The following is a 19,635-nucleotide window of genomic DNA, read 5'->3' as shown; positions in this document are numbered from 1 at the left end:
TCAATTTTTTTTCTCCCTTAGTTGAATGATCAAAGATAGGTTCTTTCCCTTTATGTTTTCGATGAGTTGGAACTAAGGGTAATTGACCAAAAGTTAACTTGAGGTTGTTTACCATGACTCACTTGGAACCTAGTTGTAACTGCCATGAGAGGGGAAACACTAGTAGATATGAAAACTCCAAGAAGCATTGGTATCACTTTCAGGTAGTAAACTAATCACTTGTCAAATTAATAAGGTGTAATAATGTAACTATTTTTCAGTCTTGTTAACTCAATCAGCCAATAGAGGTTTCATGATTGGTTAACACAATATGCCATTATTGGTCTTACAAATGTGGAATTATCCAAGAGTTGTAATGTTCTGTAACATAAATGTAATAAAATGAGACAGATTGATATGTTTAGATAAGTGCATAACCACAATCCAGGGATGAGATCAAAGAATCCCAAAGAAAACCTTCTCCACTAGGGAAATCTCTAAGTTAGCAAATTTTGATGTTGGCAACAAGATAGGACAAGATTTACTAATTGGAAGTTAACTATGATGCAAGGATCGAAAGTGACAACAAGTTTAAAAACTCAAGATTAGGTCCACAATGGTCAAATAAACTCAAAAATGACAAAAACAAGGTTACCCTATAGTTGTATTAATGAATTAAACTCTCCAAATGATGAATTCTGACTAGGAAATAGGTTCACAATAAGCAAGGTGGTAGCTAGATGGTAAAATATAAATTGGATTTAGGGAACTCAATTTTGATTGTTCTTTTTAACCAAATAAGATCAATTTTAGATTTATAAATAATAATCAGGCACATAGAAAAATAATAAGGGATTCCAAGAAAATGTCTATGTTCTTTCTTTCCTTTAGATTAGAAATTGAAATGTGATCTATGAAAGCAAGAAATTGCTCAAGTAAGACACACGAGAGGTTTTGGATCCAAATTCATGTCATATAGGCATTAGACCTATATGACATGAATTTGGATCCAAAACCCTAAATATAGAAAAGAGACCCCTTTTAAAAAACAAAGAGCTTTCCAAAGATGTTAGGATTTAAAAATTTAAAAAAAAATCATTTTTGCGCTAGGGACCCATTTTGTCAAAATAGACTAGTTTTTGTAAATCGAGTGTTTGATCCCTCGTATGATCCCTAAACTCAAAACACAAAGAAATAGCCCTATTTAGAATTAAAAGACATCTCCAAAAATGTAGACTTTGCCAAAAAGTTTGCTAATTTGTATCCAAAAATGATTTTTCATGAAAAATAAAGATTTTAAAAAAATAAAATGAATTACCTCAAGAAACTCTAAAATTTTAACTGAAGCTTCTCAATATGTCGCCAACCAAAAAAAAAAAGACCAAAAGATGAAGTTGTTTAGGAGATGTGATCAAATTTTTGAAACTCTAGGGTTTTTTTCTCCAACCAAATTTGCACAAGGGGTTAGATCTAAAAAGAAATCCAAAACCAACATGTAAAGGTGGGTTGTCCCATGGTGGGTGCCAAAAATGTGCGTGAAAAAATGTGAAAAAAATAGCAAACACACTTCTATGAATCCTTACACTTGAAATCCTTCAAAATAACACCATAAAATGCAAGATCTCAAGAATCGACTCATAGCTTCTTATCATTAATCTGCAAAGACCTTCAAAGGTTTGAAGTGGCGGCTCTCATTTCAGCATCGGTCTTGGTCTTCACAACTACATCCAGTGAAAGGAAAATTCAAAATTATCATAAACATGCAAGATACCTCCAAGTCTCCAAGAAAGCTTCAAAATTTTCTATACTAATTATAGCATAAGAAATCATTATCCTATCAAAATGAAGAAGGAGGTCTCCTTTATATATCAATCCAAAGAAGCATTCCCAAATTGGATGGAAAATGAAAATGAAATGGAAGGATATGACCCACATAAGAGAATGTGCAATTAGCATTTAATTAAGAGATGTGGAGTGTGGCACTCCATAAAAATTATAAGATGAGGGGTGTTCTTATTCAATTTAGATGTGCAATAATCCCTTTTCTTATAAAATAAAGTGTGTGATGGTTATTTAATTATTTCCTTTAAAATAATAATTGTTGCACATAAAATTAAGTGAGGAGGGGTTTTATTTAATTAAAGGGGGGCAAACTCCTTTAATTAAATAATACAAAAATCAAGATGACCAAACCATTTATTTAAAATAATTAAATAAATGAATTCCAATTTAATCAAGAAAATTGATGTAAAATAATAATGATTAATATTAAATAATTCAAATAATTTAAATTTGATCAAAGGAAATGATGATGCAAATATTGATTCAAGCTTGACATAAATTATGAAACTAGGGCACATAGTCAAGGTGACCATTTTTGTGTGCTTACACCAAGGAGTTGCAAAGAATATTCTAATCAAGGAGGATCAAGAGGATAAACTTAAATAGTGATCTGAATTTGCAAAATCAGTTGCTCCATCAATTAGGTCCATCATTGTTACTCTTTAACAATTGTAGCAGTGAAGAAATCTCTTAACAGAATTGACTTAACAATCATTTTGTAAATCCTCTAATAGGTGAAATTTCTAGATTGAAGTGCCTAAAGACCTCTAACAAGGCCACTCCTAATAGGGTGATTCAAGTCATTTAATAGGGTCACACTTAACTATGTGTTTGGAAACTTTTAACAAGGTTCTCTCCTAATAGGGCTTATTTCAAAAGATTGAAAAGTTGTTTAACTAGTTGCATTAGTGTTTATCTAAAATTAGATTTCAATATTAAATCTTGGTGTCTCATGTGTTCATTTATTTTCTTACTTCTTTATGTTTATGTAACTAAGTTACTAAAGGATAATACACACTAATATCTTAAGACTGCTTTGTTAATTGAGTTACAATGAATATCTCATTCTGACCGAGCAGTGCAAGAATTTGGCTTAGTGAGAAGTTTGTATTGACATCTAAGGGATTTGGAATTGTTTTTGCGGTAATTGATTCACCCCTCACCTCTTAGTTACTGCTCTTATATTTCCAACAATTTGTATCAGAGAAGTTGGTGCTTGTAGGAAAGGTTTCAAAGACCTAAGATAAAGATCAATATGTCTTATAGAAGAGAGATCCCCAAGCTTATCAAAGAGTGTTCATTTTTGCATGGAATGAATTCATAAAGCTACATCAAGGAACCATTGGAGATATAGGTCTTCACTTCTTAGAGAATTAGTATGTGGCACCTTCAAAGTCTTTAACCATCTTCTTCCTATTTATACAATTAAAGTCTCAGCTATTCAAGATATGAGATGTGATCCCAAAAGTGATATAACTTTGGATGCACTAGTGGGAAGATTAACTGCTTTTGAGTTGGATAAATTTGATAACTATCTTCCTAAAACTATTACCATAAAATTGACATTCAAAGACAAACTAACTGTCGGTATAAAGTGAGGAATCTCCAAAGGTAAATAGATTGATAGTAAAGAAGATGATGATTCTAAGGATGACCTTAAAGCTATTGAAGCCCTGGTTGCAAGAAGGTTACCAAAAGGAAAAGGAAAATATAATGGTAAAATGCCATTGATTTGTTTCTCTTGTGAAGAAGTTGGTTAGATTGCTACAAGGTGTCCAAATAGAGAAAACAAAGATGACAAAAAATTCGACAAGTTCAAAGGCAAGAAAGATTTCAAGAGCTCCAAGGACTACAAAGATAAAGGTAAGAAATCTTGTTATATTTCTAAAGATTCTAATAGTGATGTGTTGAAAAAGAAGATTGTTGAAGTGAGGGAGATTTATGAAACCTATCATGGAACAATCATTATTTTGTCACTGATGTCAAACCTACTACTTTTTGGTGAGACAATTGCTAATTTGGTTTGAATGCAATCATTTGATTGATTGATGAAGAGGATTTGAAAATAAATTATGACAAGAGTACCTAGAGAAAGCTTAAGTTATATGGTGTATAAAAGGAGCCCTAAGACCAAGTATGACTTTGATGATATAGTGTATTGTTAATCTACTTAAGGCTACAATGAAAAGATACTTAGCAAAGATAAGAAGAAGACTAAGCAAAGAAATGTGTTTGGCAAGCCTGATCAAGAAAATAGTGGAAACTAAGTAATCTAGCTCAAGTCAAGTATAAAGTTAGTTGTGCCCAACGAAAGCAACATTCAATATGTTCCAAGAAATTTTAGTATGTGTCAAGCTAAGTAAAACTTAGTATGTTTTGAGCTTTGGGAGAATGACAATAAGAACTGAGCAAGTGAAGATTTAGTTCATGACGACCAACCTAGTGTTGACTGAGCATCAGAAGATAGTTATTACTAAGCAAACAACATGTTACTGCCAAGTAACAATAAAATGAGTTTGATCAAAGATTTGATGAATCTAAGTTGATAGATTTGATTTCTTGAATTGTGTGAACCGTGTTGAAGATAAGTATGATGAGTTAGTGCCATAGAATTTAAGATAAACTGCTTGAAGACAAATTTGAAGAGTATTTTAAGAGAAGTTTCTAGAGGGAACACAATGGATAAGTGGCTAGATTTGATGAATTTGACCTAACCCTAAGATGGATGATTATGGTTAAGTGGCAAAAGATCAAAATTTTCAATATAAGGAGATAACAAGAAGCAAGATAGTGAAGTGTGTGAGCAAGATGTTGCTTCATATGGTGGCAAAAGAAATAAAATTTAAGTTGGCATAGTAAGTAAGAAGGCTTGAGGAGGTGAAGGCTTGAAGGGTGAACAAGCCATTAGAGATGAAGGGGAATGCATGTTAAGAAGAATGAAGAGCTGAATAAGATATCTACAATGTGCAAGTGAGTTGTTTTGTTATTAGATCAAGTCCTATTGTTACTTTCTGATAGTTGTATCAGTCTGGATAAATCCTTTGGATTAAGGTTGACCTAAAAGTCATAAGTGAATCCTTTAATAGGGTGATGTTCTAATGGAATGTTCTAAAGTCCTCTAATAAGTCTCACTCCTAATAGGGTGATCTAACTTTATTAACAAAGGTCACATTTAATAGTGTGCATTATAACCTTTAATAGGGTTGGATTCTCACAAAGATCTCTTCAAAAGAGTGAAAATTGGTAGCATGTTACTAGTGGCTTTTCCCAAATTGGGTTTCCATGTAAAATCCTTGTGTCAAATTGTGTGATTTAATTTGTGGTATTTGGTGCTTACATTTTTGCAAAGTTCATTTGACCTAGGACAGTAATATACTAAGGTTTGAGATATTAGATGATCTAATCAATACATGCACATATATTTGTTAAAGTACTAAGAAGTTTTATCTTTACATTTGGACCTTGGATAATTGATTCACTCCCCCTCTCAATTATTCTAAAATATTCCAACAATTGTATTAGATAATTTGGTGCTTGCGAAGGAAAAAGTTTGAAGGTACTTGAAGCTAAGATCAAGATGTATAGAAAGGAGGTGCCCAAGTTAAACAAGGAAAACTTTCTTGCATATTAAATTTTGATGAAGCTACATCTATCAGGACTTAGAGATTATGCATAGACAACTATCACCACTATACATGTTGAAGTAGTTGGAGCCCTAATAGTTGAACAATTGGAACATAAGAAAGAACACAATAAGGAAATGTTGGAGATTGCATCAGCCCTAAGCATTTAGAGTTTGAAGACATCAAAACATGTACCACTTCTAAAGGAATGTGGCATGCCCTATAGGAGATCTATGGAGGAGATGAGAATGTGCTAAGAAACAAAGAAGAAAGTCTAAGATGAAAATTTAATGAAATGGGAATGCATGAAGGTGACACTATAGTCCATTATTATGCAAGAATGAAAGATGTTATGAATGAGATCAGAGGAGAAAATAGAATTATTGAAGATGAGAATCTAATAAGAAAAGTATTAAGAACCCTTCTACCTATATGTGTTATTAGAGTCTCTTCTATACAAGAATTTAGGTTTACTCCTGGTAGTGATCTAACCCTTGAAGGACTGGTTATTAGACTCACTTCTTTTGAACTTTCAAATTCTGACAATTCCAAATTTTAGAATATTGATTCTTATTTCAAAGCTAATTTGACACTTAAAGAACATAAAGGAAAGTAAAAGGTCAAGCATATTGCTAGTGATAGTGACATAGATGATGAAGATCTAGAAGAACTGGAAGCACTATTGTCTACAATATTTCACAGAGGAAAAGAAAAATACAAAGGTAAATTCCCCATCATATGTTTTAATTGTAATGGAGTTGGTCATAATGTAGCAAGGTGTCATGAGAAGAAAAACAATAGAAATGAAGACAAATCCAAAAGTAAAAAAGATGAGAGTAATAAAGGCTACAAAGAAAAGGGAAAGAAAGCTTGTTACATTGATAAAGAAGAATCTAATGATGAATTAGGTGATCATGATGATGAAGTTGTCTATGTTGCTATGAAAGATGATTGAGATGAAGATAAGGAAACTGTAGTAGTATGTTATGTAACCAAAAGTGAAAGATGGATCATTGAAAGTGGATTTTCTAATCACATGACTTGGTGACAAAAGTAACTTCATTACCCTTGAGCATTATAATGAAAATAGCGTTAGATTTGGTAATGATGCACCCTATCTAGTAAAAGGTAAAGGATCGATAAGATTGACAAACAAGATCATGTGTGAAAATGCTTACTATATGGAAGGACTTAACTATAATATGTTGAGTGTGTCACAATTGAATAGTTCAAGACACAAATATGAGTTTGAACAGAAGAAGGATAAGATCTATGATGCTAATAGAGACCTCATTAGAAGTGGAGATTAGAGTAGAGGTAATCTATTTTATCTTGACATGAATGAAGCAACTTGTCTCATTGTACAATTTTATAATTTGTGGCTATGGTACAAAAGATCATGTCATGTAAATTTTGACAACTTGGTTAGTATCAATACGATGAGAAGAGTTAGAGGTTTGCGAAAACTAAAGGAATATGATAATGTGATTTGCAAACAATATCAGTTAGGCATGGTGACAAAGTCTAGTTTTAAGAGTAAGAATCATACTTCAGAAGAAATTTTGGAAGTAGTTCATATTGGTCTATGTGGACCAATTGATGTGCAAAGCTACAAAGGTGACAAGTTTTTTATTTTATTTATTGATGATTACTCTAGAATGAAAAATGATATTTTTAAGAGAAAAAATTGATGCTTTACAAATGTTTAAGCCTTATCTAGGAAAAGTTGATGAGGAAACTAGTAAAAGCTTGAAATGTTTGAGATCTAATAGAGGAGGAGAGTTTGCGTTGAATGGATTCATTAACTTCTACAATGATAAAGGAATCAAAAGAAAAACTTCTAGACCTATATCCCTCCACAAAATGAGATAGATAAAAGGAGGAATAGATCTATGATGGATTGTGATAGAGCACTGATGATGGAGAAGAATGTTTCTTTAAAATACTAGAGAGAAGCTATCAACAAAACTGTCTATACCTTAAGTCAAGTACAAGTCAAGAAAGGTACAAATTTCACACCTTATGAATTATGGTATAGATACTCACCCAATGCCAAATATTTAAGGTATTTGAAAACAAGTTTTACATTCTTAAGGACAATAGAAATGGTAAACTTGATGTTAAAAGTGAAGAAGGTATAATCCTAGGATATTGCACAAGAAGTAATGCTTATAAGTGTTTATATTCAAATTGATGAATATACATAAATACATGAAGATGAACAAAAGAAGGAACCTAAGAATTACAAAACCTTTATGTAATACTATGAAGGCATGTCTTATAATGCTGATGATATCATGAACCAAGTTGTTAATCAACAAGAATAAGTGACAGTCAATTCACATATAATGGATGTCAAGTTGCATTCGAGCATCGAGTTATAATCAGAAGCTGAGGTACATTCTGATGCTAAGATCAATTTATAGGAAATGAATACTGAGTTACCTAACAGATAAGTACATAGTAAACTTGAGATTGAACTTCATGAATGACCTATTGTTGAAGAAAGAAGATTAGAGCCAAGATTATGAACATATGATAGAAGACATCATCCTTCTGAACAAATCATTGGAGAAAAAGAGGTTGGATCAATGAAAAGGAATAGATTAAGGAATGAAACATGTTTGTTAAGCATACATGAACCTAAATTAGTGAAGGATGCATTAGAGGATGAAGATAGGATTCAAGGCATGAAAGAATAAATTAATTAGATTGAGAAGAACAAAACATGGATAGTAGTAGTACCAAGGCCAAAGAACAAGAATGTTACTAGAAAAAAGTGCATGTATAGAAACAAGTTGGATGAGAATGATGAAGTAACAAGGAATAAGGCAAGGTTTGTATGCAAAGGTTATGCAAAAGAAGAGGGAATTGATTATGGAGAGACATTTTCCTCAGTTGCAAGATTGGGAGTAAGAAATCTTCTTTCTTATTATACTGATAAAGGATTCAAAGTTTATCAGATGGATGTTAGGTCAACATTCATGAGTAGTATACTAGAAGAGGAGGTTTACATTGAACAACTTGAAGGATTTTTTGATCAAAATACTAAAAACATGGTGTGTAGATTGCACAAAGCTTTATATGGTTGAAAGAAAGATCCCAGAGTATGGTATGAAAGATTGCATAATTATCTTGTGAAGATTGGTTTTGAGAAGATTGATGATGACAAAAAATTGTACTTGAAGATAGAAGGAGGTAAAGGAATTTTACTAGCTGAAATATTTGTTGATGATACCATATTTGGAGGAAAAAAAGCATTGTGTAAGACATTTGCAAATGAAATGATGGAAGAATATAAGTTGTCTATGTCTAAAGAAATAAAGTTCTTTGTTGGATTACAAGTTTATCAGATGAAGTATGTATTTATATTACTCAGTCCAAGTATATAAAGAAAATCTTGAAGACTTTTGGTATGGAAGATTCAAGACCAATTAGAACTCCCATGCTAATAGGACATAACTATCCAAAACTAATGATTCTGCTAAAGTAAATCAAACATTGTATAGGTCTATGATTGGAAAATTGCAATATGTAGTTCATAGCACACTTGATATTGCATTAGCTATTGGGATTTTTTCTAGCTTTTCTATAAATCCTAAGGAGAACCACTTAATGGTTGTTAAAAGGATTATGAGATACTTAAATGGTACAAAAGACTATGGTCTATACTACAAGAAGAATGAAAAGTTTGAATTGAGAGCCTATACAGATGTTGATAGGGATGGAAAACTTGGTGATAGGAAAAGTACAAGTGGTAGAGCATTTTTCTTAAGATAAAGATTGATTACCTGGACTAGCAAGAAACATAACTATATTATAAAATCTATTACTAAAGCTGAATATGTGGTTGTTGCAGTGAATTGCACAATTATGGTATGGATCAAACAATTACTCAAAGGAATGAAGGAAGAAATCATTGAACATGTTGTAATCTACTATGATAATACAAGTGCTATAAAAATATCTAAGGACCCTATGATGCATAAAAAGAAAAAAGAAATTGCAACCAAGTATCATTACTTGAGAGAGTTGGTTCAAGAGAAAGAAGTAAGAATAGAAAATGTAAGTACGAAGGAATAGATAGCTAATATATTCACAAAGGCTTTACCTAAGGATGTACATGAATATCTTAGAGATAAGAAATGGATGATACCCTTGTCCAAAGATACTTAAGAAGAAAGAGTATTGCACTACATCAACTAAGTTGAATGACATACTTTACAACTTGATGTAGTGGATCTTACTTTAGGAACTGCCTAAAGTAAGGAAGGAGTTGAAATAGGAAATTTACTGTCACATGCAAGGTGATAGATGGAGAACTTAAATTGATAATATCTACAAGTTGTTAAATTTCTTTTTGGTAATTTTTTTTTCTATTAATTTTCCATCAATGCCAAAGAGGGAGATTGTTGAAAAAGAAGATTGTTGAAGTGAGGAAGATCGATGAAACCTATCATGGAACAATCATTATTTTCTCACCGATGTCAAACCTACTACTTGTTGGTGAGACAATTGCTAATTTGGTCTAAATTCTATACTTTTATTGATTGATGAAGAGGATTTGAAAAGAAAGGATAACAAGAGTACCTAGAGAAAGGTTGAGTTATATGGCTTATAAAAGGAGCACTATGACCAAGTACATAGTGTTTTGTTTATCTACTTTAGGCTACAATGAAAGGATACTTAAGCAAAGATAAGAAGAAAACTAAGAAAAGAAATGTGTTTGCCAATCCTGATAGAGAAAATAGTTGAAGCCACACAATTTAGTTCAAGCCAAGTAGAAAGCTAGTTGTGGCCAAGGAAAGTGAAATCTAATAGCTGTAAAGAAAGTTTAGTATGTGTCAAGCTAAGTAAAACTTAGTATGTCCCAAGAGTTAGGAGCATGGTAGTAATGATTGAGCAAGTGAAGAGTTAGCTCATGCTGAGAAACCTAGTGTAGACTAAGCATCAAAAGATAATTATTGTTGAGAAAACAACATGTTATTGCCAAGTGACAGTAAAATGAGTTTGATCAAAGATTTGACGATTTTGAGCTGAAAAGGTTGATTTCTTGAATTGTGTGAAGTGTGTTGAAGATAAGTATGATGAGATGGTGGTACTAATTTCAAGATAAACCATTTGAAGATAAATTTGAAGAGGATTGTAAGAGAAGTTTTGAGAAGAAACAGAATGGAAAAGAGGGTAAATTCAATGAATCTAACCTAACCCTAAAATGGATGATTGTGGTTAGGTGACAAAAGATCAAAATTTTCTATATAAGGAGATAATAGGACAAAAGAAAGATGGTGAAGTGCATGAGAAAGTTGTTGCTTTATATGGTGGCTGAAGGAATGAACTTGTAGTTGGCATACTAAGAAAGAAGGATTAAGGAGGTGAAGGATTGAACGGTGAGCAAACTATTAGAGATGAAGGGGAATGGATGCCAAGAAGAATGAAGAGCTGAGTAAGAGATCTGTAATATGTAAGTGAGTTGTCTTGTTATCAAATCAAGTCCTACTTTTACTTTCTAACAACTATATCAGTCTGGATAAATCCTTTAAATTAAGATTGACCTAATAGTCATGAGTAAACCCTTTAACATGGTGAAATTCCAATTGAATTTTCTAAAGTGCTCTAACAAGGTTCACCCCTAACTGGGTGATTAAAATCCTTTAACTAAGGTCACATTTAACAATGTGCATTGTAATCTTTAATAGGGTTGGCTCCTTACATAGCTCGCTTTAGAAGAGTGAAAATTGGTAGCATGTTACTAGTGGTTTTTCCTGAACTAGGTTTCTACATAAAATCATTGTGTCAAATTGTGTGATTGAATTTATGATATTTCATGTTTATATTTCGATAAAGTTCATTTGACCTAGGATAGTAATCTACTAAGGTTTGAGATATTGGATGGTCTAATCAATGCATGCACATGTATTTGTTAAGTACCAAAATGTTTTATCTATAGATTTGGACATTGGATAGTTGATTCACATACCTGTCCCTCAGTTCTTCTAAATTGTTCCAACATGATGATGAAGATGAAATGATATATATTGTTGTTAAGGAAGAATTAGATGATGAGGATAATGAAAAGATGACTCTTATTTATCATTTTAGCAAGAATGATGCATGGATAATAGATAGTGGTTGTTCTCATGACATGACTAGTGAAAAAACTATGTTTGAACACTTGGAGTACTATGATGGTGGAAGTGTTAGATTTGGAAACAATGAACCATGTTATGTGAAAGGGAAAGGATGTATTGAATTAACTGATGGAATTAAATGTGACAATGCTTACTAGGTTGAAGGGCTAAGATATAATCTTTTGTGTATGGCAAAACTAAACTACATTTGCTATAGGGTAGAATTCATGAATGGGAAAGCCAAGTTGCTAGATGGTAAAGGAAACCTAGTTGGAACTAGAATGTGTAGGTAAATGTTAATAATTTGGTTTCCATTAGCAAGAAAAAAAGAGTAAGAAGCATTCCAAATTTGAAGAAACCTAAAATGGCCATCTGAAAACAATGTTAGATTGGAAAAATGTGAAAAACTAGCTTCAAAAGTAAAAATTACAATTTTGAAGAAGTTTTGGAACTAGTTCACACAAATCTTTATGGACCAATAGGTACAAAGGGCTACAATGGACATAAATATTTCAATTTTTTTGTTGATTATTATTCTAGGATGATGACAATAATATACCTAAAAGAAAAATTTGAAGCTTTTCAAAAATTCAAATGGTATTTGGATAGAGTTGAAAAAGAAACAAGAAAGAATCTAAAATTCCCAAGGTCATATAGAGGAGGAGAATTCATATCTAATGAATTCAATGATTTATGAAATGAAAAATGAATCAAAAGAGAAGTATCTACACCTGGTACACCTCAATAGAATTGCATAGTAGAAAGAAGAAATAGATCCATCATGGGTTGTGCAAGAACACCGATGATAGAGAAAAATATTGCAACAAAATACTAGAAAGAAGCAATTAGCACAACAATTCATACCCTAAATTGAGTTCAACTAAAGAAACATACAAATCAAACTCCTTGTGAAATATGGTATGGCTATAAACCTAATGTCTATTATTTCATAGTATTTGGTAGAAAGTGTTATATCTTGAAAGTGACAAGGAAAGGAAAGTTTCATGAAAAAAATGATGAAGGCATATTCCTAGGCTACTCCAATATGAGAAAAACTAGCATATAAATGTTTGAATCTTACTACTCAAAAGGTTATAAAAAATGGAAATGTGAAAATTGATGTTTGGAGAAAAGAGTGAAGAATAAAGAAATAAAGAACCTGAAGACTATAGAAACGTTGTTTACTATGAGCCTAAGACTTTACCCAAGCTTCAAGAAAATATGGCTAGGGAATAGCAGATAGCACCACCCTAGTAGTCAGTGCCACCCAAATCACCTAATTGTGTAGTGCCCACCAAGTTGTAGCCAGTGTAACCCAAAAAATAGTTAGGGCAAGCCTAGTGTCAGATAGAGGAACCTAAGTCATAGATAGAGGGACCCAAGTCACATATAGTGGGAACACAGAAAAGATTAGTAGTTCACAAAACCTTTAAGCATGGTGTTTCAAGTGAAACAAGTCCTAAATCTAGAAGGAAGGAACCTATACTCGCTATATAGGTAAGAAGGCATCATGTAGCTAAACAAATAATTGAAGGTCAGAAAGAAGGCATAGTAACAATGTATAGATTGAAAGGTACATGTTTTCTTATTGAGTTTGAACCTATAACTATAAAAGATGCTTTGAATAATGAAAGTTGGATAGAGGCAATGGATGAAGAAATTGAGTAGATTGAAAGGAACAAAACCTACACTTTTGTTCCTAGACCCAATGAAAAAAATGTAATTGGTAAAAAGTGGGTTTTTAGAAACAAATTGAATGAAAATGGTGAAGTATCAAGGAATAAGGTAAAGATAGTGTGTAAAGGATATGCTCAAGAAGAAGGTATATACTATGGAGAAACATTTTCTTCTATTGCTAGACTTGGAGGAGTCACAAAACTACTTGCATATGTTGGATATAAAAGATTTAAAGTGTATCAAATGAATGTAAAATTAGATTTCTTGAATGAAATTTTGGAGGAAGAAGTTTATATTGATTAGCCTGAAGGCTTCATTCATCCAAATAAAACAGACATGATTTACAAACTACACAAAACTTTATATGGTCTAAAACAAGCTCTTAAGAATGCAATGAAATTCCTCATGGATATCTAGTAAGGATTGGTTTTCAAAGAAAAAATGATAATAGAAATCTATATATTAAAGAAGGATCACAAAATAAGATATTGCAAGTAGAAATATTTGTAATTTATATTTTTTTTACAGGTCATGATGACTTGTGTAAATCATTTTCTAAAGAAATAAGGAAAGAATGTGAAATGTAATTGTTTGGAGAGATAAAATTATTTAAAGGTTTAAAAGTTCATTAATTGAAGGATGGCATCTACATTACTCAGTCAAAGCACATCAAGGAGATATTGAAGACCTTTGAAATGGAAGATTCCAAACTAGTTGGAACACCTATGTCTACTGGACATAAGATATCCAAGAATGATGATTCAAAGGAGGTAAACAAAACTACATACATATCCATGATTGGGAAACTTCAGTATGTGGTGCACACAAGGCTTGATAATGCACTAATATTTGGTATAGTTGCAAGGTTTTCTGCAAATCCTAGAGAAAATCATATAATGTAAATCAAAAGAATTATGATATATCTAAAAGGAATTGAAGACTATGGTCTATGTTACATGAAAGGAGGAAACTTTGAGTTGAAACCCTTTACTAATTCTGATTGGGATGGAAGCATTGATGACAGGAAAAGCACCAATGGAGGAGCATTATTTCTTGGAAAAAGGTTGGTATCCTAGACAAGAAAGAAGTAGAATTGCATCTCTTAGTCTACAAAAAAGGAAGAAAATTGTGTTGCAATAGTTAATTATTCCAACATAATCTAATTCAAGAAACCATTATCAGGTAAGAAGGAAGAAATCAAGGATCTAGTGGTTTTCTATTGTGATAATACAAGTGAAATCAAGTATTATTTTCTAAGAGAATTAGTTCAAGAAAAAGAGGTTAGATTGGAATATGTAAACACAAAGAGGCAAGTTGCTGACATATTCACCAATCCATTACTTAAGGATGGATTTTTGTATCTAACTAGTAAGCTAGTGGTCAATCCCCTATCTAATGCTCACCAAGAGTATAGATTAGTGATGCATCTAAATAGCTTTATTTATAAACTATCAAGTTGATGCAATAATTTTAGAGAACATTTCATATCAATCAATACATTAGGTACACTATAAGTTCATTGTATAAAGTCTTTGGGATTTTACGTCAAAGAGGGAGAGATTGATGTCATCTCAAAGAATTAGAGGAAGAGATTTCAATAAGAGCAAGAGGGGGTATTTGATCATACCGAGTTTGAAGATAAGATGAGAGAGGGAGTTCTAATGGATGAAGAATCATAATCAAACTAAGAATATTTTCTCCTAAACTTTCATTGCATAATGACATGTTGTGTTTCCATCAATGCCAAAGAGGGAGATTATTGGAATCAATTATTCAAATTGTATATTGTCATTGATGTCACAAAAATGTCACACTCTAACTGAGTGCAACTAGTATTAACCAATCTCAATTGAGCAATGAAGATGACTCTAGTATCAACTGATCAAGAAGAATTTAGAAGGAACCAAGTTCAATTGAGTTTGTGTAAACTAAGTTAGGTCAGTGAATGAAGTGTTGGAAATATAGGAGTAAGTAAGAAGGGGTGTGAATCAGTTACCACTAAAATAAATCTCAGATCCCTTAGATATCAACAATAAAATTTAGACTAAGAAAACTAATTGATGCTGATGCTCGGTAAAAAAACAAAAATTGTTGTAACTCAACAAATGTAGAGTGAATTACTTTTAGCAGATCTTAAAACATTATCATTAATTAACTTGCAAGTATAAGAGAAATAACATGAACACATGAGACACTAGGATTAATGTGCAAAACCAATTTGGGAAAATCCACCAATGTAACTAGTTACTTTTTTTCACTCTTTTGAAGTGAGCCTTGTTAGGAGCCAACCTAGTTAAAGATTACAAAACACACTATTAGGTGTGATCCTATTAGAAGATTTAATCACCCTGCTATGAGTGGCCTTGCAAGAGGTCTTAAAAAAATTCAATGGAATTGCCACCTTGTTAGAGAATTTACAATTGGTTTTTAAACCAACTCTGTTAAGAGATTTTAGATCACTATTATAATGGCTAGAGAGTAACAATCAAATCACCTAATTGTGATGCAACTAAATTGCTAAATCCAATTCTGTTTTCAACTTAAACTTGATCCTTCCTAATTAAATATTACTTTTTTGCTCCATAGGGATACCTGCTTATCCTTCAAGTTTTCTCCCTATCAAGTTTGCTCCCTATCTTTTCTTTTCAATTCAATCAACACACTTGCACACACACTAGAAATTTCAACTTGAACTTTTATTTATACCTTCCATATTTTCAAGTCAGCCCAAATTCAAATTATAATAACCTATATTCATCATCATATTTGATTAGAATTAATACATAAATTAATTAAGCTTCATATGCTAAAATAAGAAAAATCCTTCGTAAGTCAACCCTGCTCAGTAGAAAGTATCTTTGGATCAATTTCCTATGTTAACCAATAGAAGCTCAATTAACATTGCAAAATTGTAGAAGTCCTTTGGCAACTAAGTGAAATCAGTGAATACTAACTCTATAGAACTTTACCTTCATTAACCAAGGTTTCTCGATTAACACTGTTTTCTACCTAAATTCCTTCAATGCCTGAGTGAGCTCAGTAAACACTATTATCTATTTAGAGTAAACCTATGAATGCTCGGTAGACAACAAAAACTATCTTCACTGACCAAGTGAGCTTAGTAAGCACTGCCTATCAATTGATATGACATTTGTGTAACATCAAAGACAACACAAAATTAATCAATTGTATCCAACAATCTCCCTCTTTAGCATTGATGGCAACACATGTCATAGCATAATGGAATTTGAGAATAAGACTCCCTTTGATAGAAAGTTTCTCCCACTTTTATTTTACACAAGAAGTTCTTCTTTATATTGTATTCTCCCTTTTTGAAGGAACTGCATAACTTCTTTCCAAACTTTTCCATCTACAAATTTTTAGAAAGATAAAGATATGACAGTAAACTTCTCCCTCTTTGACAACACATGCCAAAGAAAACACATACCAAATTTGTATCAATGTACCTTGAGTAATAATTCATATGCAATATTCTCTTGATTATGCTACATCAATTGATTGATCTCTAATGTGGTTCTTGTTGATGCATCACTAAACTTTATTTAGTGATATTCAAATAGGGGGATGACCCCTAGCTTACTTCTTAGATACAAGAATGCATCCTTAGGTAATGGCTTGGTGAATACGTCTACAATTTGTGCTTTTATATGGAGATATTCCAATCTAATTTCTTTGTCTTGCACTAGTTCTCTGACAAAGTGATATTTTATAGAAATGTACTTTGTTTTGGAGTGCATCATTGGTTTTTTTGATATGTTAATTGCAATGGTGTTATCACAATACATGACTACTGGCTCTTTGATTTCAACCTTCATTCCTTCTAGAAATTATTTAAACCAAATAATATTAGAATAATTTACTACTACTACCACATACTCTGCTTCTGTTGTGGATTGGGATGTGTAGTTTTGCTTCTTGCTTGTCCAAGATACTAGCCTTTTACCAAGAAAGAAAGCTCCACCAATAGTTCTTTTTTTGTCATCAAGATTTCCTACCCAAGCAACATTAGTAAATACCTTTAGGTCTAGATTTCCTCCAAGTTTGTATCATAAACCATAGTCTTCAATACCTTTCAGATATCTCAAGATTCTTTTGATTGATATCATATGATTTTCTCTGGGTTTAGCTAAGAATTTTCCCACTATCCCAATTGTTAAGGCAATATTAGGCCTTGTGTGAGCTACATACTATAATTTTTGAGTCATTGATCTATATAAGGCTTGATCTACTTCTTTGGCATCATCATCTTTGGTAAGCTTGAGTCCAATACACATGGGGGTACCAACTGGTTTTGAATCTTCCATTCCAAACTTCTTGAGTATCTCTTTTACATACTTGGATTGAGTGATATAGATAGCATTTTTTTTTTCTATATTTGCAATCCAACAAAGAATTTTATTTCACCAAACATGGACATTTCAAACTCTTTGTTCATTTGTTCTAAAAATGCTTTGTGTAGGTCATCATTTCCTATAAATAGAGTATCATCCACAAATATCTCTGCCAACACAAGTTTGCTATCTAGTTTTTCATTGATGTACATACTACTATTATCATTTGTTCTCTGAAAACCAATTTGTACCAAGTAGTTATGTAGCCTTTCATATCAGGCTCTAGGAGCTTGTTTGAGACATATAGTGCTTTGTGTAATTTACAAACCATGTCCCTTTTGTTAGGATCAAAAAAACATTTTGGCTATTCAATGTAGACTTCTTCATCAAGAATTCCATTCAAGAATGCATATTTAACATCCATTTGATATACTTTGAATCCTCTGTAAGATGCATATGCAAATAGGGTCCTAACACCTTCTAATCTTGAAACAGGGGCAAAAGTCTCACCATAATCAATTCCTTCTTCTTGAGAATAGCCTTTACACACTAATCTAGCTTTGTTTCTTGATACTTGTCCATATTCATTCAACTTATTTTTGAATACCCATTTTGTTCCAATCACATTTTTATCTTTAGGCCTAGGAACAAGAGTCCAAGTTTTTTTATTTTCTATATGTTCTGTTTCTTCATTCATTGCCTCAATCCAACTTTTATTTTATAGAGCATCCTTAATACTTCTACGTTCAAAATCAGCAAGTAAACATGCTTTTAATTTTCTTATTGTCATAGTACCCTCTACTTTATCTCCAATAATTTGAGTAGGTGCATGATGGCTTCAAACATACTTGGCCAATATAGGTTCTTTGCCTTTTGAATGAATTGCACTATCTTCATTTTGAATTTCAACTTCAAGCTCAGGTCGTTCAGAATTGGTAGCTTCAGAATGTGACTTGGGTCCTTGTGACTTAGTTTGTACTTCTTACAACTTGGTAACTATGGAAGACGCAAGCAGTGAAGTCTCCTTATTGCTAGATATTCTTGGCAACGTATCAGGTTTGAAGTAAACAAATCTTTTCTAATCTTCTAGTTCCTTTTTGCTTTCTTCTTCAATCTTTTCTACAAACTCATCAATTCTCACATGTGCACTTTCTATGATTTTATGAGTAGACAAATTCAAACATTTATATGCCTTACTTATGTAGGAATATCTTAAGAATATACCTCATCACCTTTCATATCAAATTTTTCTTTCCTAGACTCTTTCAAGATATAACATTTACTGTGAAACACTTTTAGGTAACTTACATTGGGTTTGTAGCCATACTATAATTCATAGGAATTTTTATCTGAGTCCTTCTTCAACTATACTTGATTCAAAGTATGAACTGCAGTGCTAATGGCTTCCTTCTAGTATTTGATAGCAACGTTCTCTTCAATCACTAGAGTCCTTACACAATCCATGATGAATCTATTTCTTCTTTCATCTATTCTCTTCTACTTAGGAGTGCCAGGGGTTGATGCTTGCCTTTTGATTCCTCTTTCAATGTAGAAATTATTGAATTCATTGGAGATGAATTCACCACCTCTATCTAATCTTAAGCATTTAAATATTTTTCCTATTTCTTTTTCTACTCTTGCTAGATACCATTTGAATTTCTCAAATGCTTTTGACTTTTCTTTAAGATACATAACAGTCATCATTCTAGAGTAGTCATCAACAAAAAGAATAAAGATTTTTTCTCCACTATAAATTTCTACTCCAATAGGTCCACATAAGTCAGTATGCACAATTTCCAAGACATCTTCAAATTGATTGTTTTTTCTCTTAAAACTAGTCTTTTGCATTTTACCAATCTAACAATTTTTGCATAAACCAACATTTGGTTTCTTCAAACTAGGGATACCTCTTACTTTTTTGAATTTTCTTATCTTGACAATATTATCAAAGTTTACATGACATAGTCTTCTGTGTCATAACCAACTTTCTTCCATTTGAGCAATAAAACATGAGCAATCAACAAGATCAAG

This window comes from Cupressus sempervirens, chromosome 2 (assembly GCF_028749045.1).
Source record: "Cupressus sempervirens isolate cs-2001-9-10 chromosome 2, ASM2874904v1, whole genome shotgun sequence".
In the NCBI taxonomy this organism is placed as follows: domain Eukaryota; kingdom Viridiplantae; phylum Streptophyta; class Pinopsida; order Cupressales; family Cupressaceae; genus Cupressus; species Cupressus sempervirens.
The sequence above is the reverse complement of the archived record's forward strand: the minus strand, read 5'-3'. Positions refer to the sequence as shown.